Here is a 3103-nt window from a genome sequence, read left to right as displayed (position 1 = left end):
CTTTTTTTTTTTTTTTTTTAGCTGATTTCACGTTTCTATGAAAGCCGGCTCGAAGGAAAAAGTAGGAGAGCAACTTTTCTTTTTTTTGACTCCCGGATCGTAAATCACATTAATTTGTTGTCTTATCGTCACAGTGGCGTTTGCCGTGATTTATGTGGTTTCAACTGTATGGCTTTGTTAACTTGCAACGTTATATTATACATGAATTCATATTGGATGTTTTAAAGGATTACCGTGCTGGATAGTGAACAACGACAAAGGCAAATACTTGTATTTTATTTGGATAGCTTTCTGAATAACTTCTATTTGGTTCATTGTGATTCATGTGAATATATTTCTCTTTTTGGACTTGACTAGACTTAATAGTCCTGGGTCGCAAAGACAATACAAGCTTATAATTAACTTGGTTATTCTATTTTGTTATAATCTGCTTAATTGTTTGACAATGGATCACAGTTTAATTTATGGGCACTACTTTTTTCCCTTACAAACGTTCTCCTTATTGTGCGTCTTTTGCGACTCAATCTTTCCAGAGTAGCTGCTGAATTTCTACAGAAATAAACAAAACGCAGCTTTATGGTGCAAAATAAAATTTGGCGTTTTGGGAGAGATTTTTCCTCCAGGAACAAAACAGAACAACAAGAGCGAGTAGAGGTCTAACAATATGTTAGATTGTCAGCTGCTGCCACGTCTTGAGTGTAACATATATTTATCCAACATTAAAAAACCGTCTCCACCGGCTGTTTAAATTGGAATATAAACAAAATGTGAAGGGATAACAAGTACAAACGACTATGTGGGATAATAACTCTCCACATTGAGTCCGGCCTATTGTGTGAACCAAACTTACCGTAACAACGCGTAGGCGAAAAACACTGTTGTTTGAAAAGAGGACCATGTCTGCGACTAGTAGCCCAGTGTGCGTAAAAGCACTTCAGAAGAACAATATCGAGCCAGTTTTACCAAAATATTCCACATCGAAGCAATCTTTAATCCTCATGATCATAATTTTAAAAGCGAATATCCTCAAAACAAGCAGGAGAGCAGAGGTGCTTTTCACACTCATAGTAAAAGCAAATTAGCGGCATTTACTCAGGTTTCATTTCTTTTCTTTCTTTTTTTTTTCTTGCTGCCGGTCAAGTATCTTTTCCTCTGCTTCAGTCAACGCTGAGAAGCTGCTTTGAATTTTCTGGAGACTTGGGTCTACTTGAAGCCAAACTGCTCGTTGTTCATTAAACTTTGAGTTAGGGCTCAATGACCCAAAGGTCACGCAAAACAGCTTATGACTGCTAAATATTTGGCCTCGCTCTTTGTGCAAAAGTGCAGATGCAGGACTTTTAACAAACATTGCAAAAGCAGTCCAAAAAAAAATCTGTTTCTATCTATTATATGTGCTCCTCTAATTATCAAGTCTTCAAATTTCATTAAATTAAAATATATGAATTGCCCGGGAATCATATGAATTGATATTATATAATCAAATGTTTAATTACTATCATTTTTTATTGTATTTTTTTCACTGTGAAGATGATTGGGCCTGGTGCTAATCTTTATTTTTCTATACAACGACGCATCACATTTAAGCTGCAGTTCCAAAAAAGAGAAAAATGTCTAATCAATTTTAATTTTTCTTCCAGATCGAGGTGGGAGCAGTGATGAATGCGTGAGGGATATAAAAGAGATTTGCGCAGATTTGGGTGAGTAACACTTCTTTAATAAAGGGAGTGGTCAGCAGAGCCAACTGCTAACAAGCAGAAAGGGTGATTTGTTATTAGGCTGCACATTAACGCTCTCAGTGTTTCACACAGGAGGCTTAAATCACCAAAACAGACATGAGGGATGACTGGACTTTTAACTGAGCCTGTACGTCTAATTATTTGCGCAGGCTTTGAATCTCATTTGTTCTTTTTCCTGCTGTTTGTAACAACGCCTCGTCAGTGACAACACAGTTCTAACATTATTTTAATATTTAAAAAAAAATCACACTCTTCTGAAATATAAACATGCAAATAATAAAAACGTAAAATTAGGAAGAATTTCACCCCTTTATCCAAGGCATATCCACATATTTGCGCCATCGTCAATATTCCCAGCCTGATTTTAAACTAGCTCCAGTCTTTCTTTCACCTCGGTGTGTTTTTGGCTGTTGACTCGCGCGCAGCCACGAGGCATCATCTATAAACCCGAGCCCATGTATGGGAGAGAAGTCGCCGAGTATGAAATTCTTTCCCTTGCCTTCCTCCTACGCTTAGTTTTACACTTCTGAGGGCTGAGAGTCTTGAGGAGTGTTTTGCTTTTCATTCCTCTCTGACGCCGTTTAACATTTGCGGTCATAAATTTTGCCACGGTCCACACTGACAGGTGCAATTGTTATGCACGGCGCAGACTGCACCTCCTCAAGCCACCAACATACAGTACAGGCCTTTGATATTTTACTTTCAACTTACTTCAAATGCTCTTTTCTTTGCTTCTGTTATTATTTAAACAAATTATCTATTAACAAAAGCATCTACTAGAATATTTGCTCATTTCAGTTTGAATTTTATTTATTTATTTCCTGAATGAGGAAGAAGGAAGAAACTGACCTGGCAACCCAAAATTTAGGTTGTGGCATGAGTAAATTCTTATGAAATATTACATATTACTCCTACCCCCACCCAGACAAACGAATCAAACTCTCTACACCCCCCAACCCCCCCTCCACCCCCCCTCTCTCTCACACACACACTCTCTCATAAACATACATATCCAGACACTCCCACAACATTTCTAATATTAACATTAATAACGGAGAATGGCGTCGATGAGAGTCCACTTCTTCTTCTCGTGAGCTTAAACATGTGCGCGGCCTTGGTGGGCTATATATCTGCTTCAGGGAACAATGCATGACGGGCTTTGTCATCCTTGTGATTAGTGAAAAGGGTATTGTGTGTTTGTGTCAAATGCTGATTCAGCTTATTTCTGAGGAGCTCGTAAAGCCTCCCAGTGGGTCCTTTTTTAGCTTAAGTTAAACTTTAACCGTTTTGTGCCTGAAATGGGTCACACGGCTCTATTCTGGGGTTTTAAACAAGTGTCACTGTTAAAGATAGTGTAGAGGCAGTTG

The sequence above is a fragment of the Scomber japonicus genome, chromosome 11 (assembly GCF_027409825.1).
Source record: "Scomber japonicus isolate fScoJap1 chromosome 11, fScoJap1.pri, whole genome shotgun sequence".
Classification (NCBI taxonomy): Eukaryota; Metazoa; Chordata; class Actinopteri; order Scombriformes; family Scombridae; genus Scomber; species Scomber japonicus.
This window is presented reverse-complemented; position numbering follows the sequence as displayed.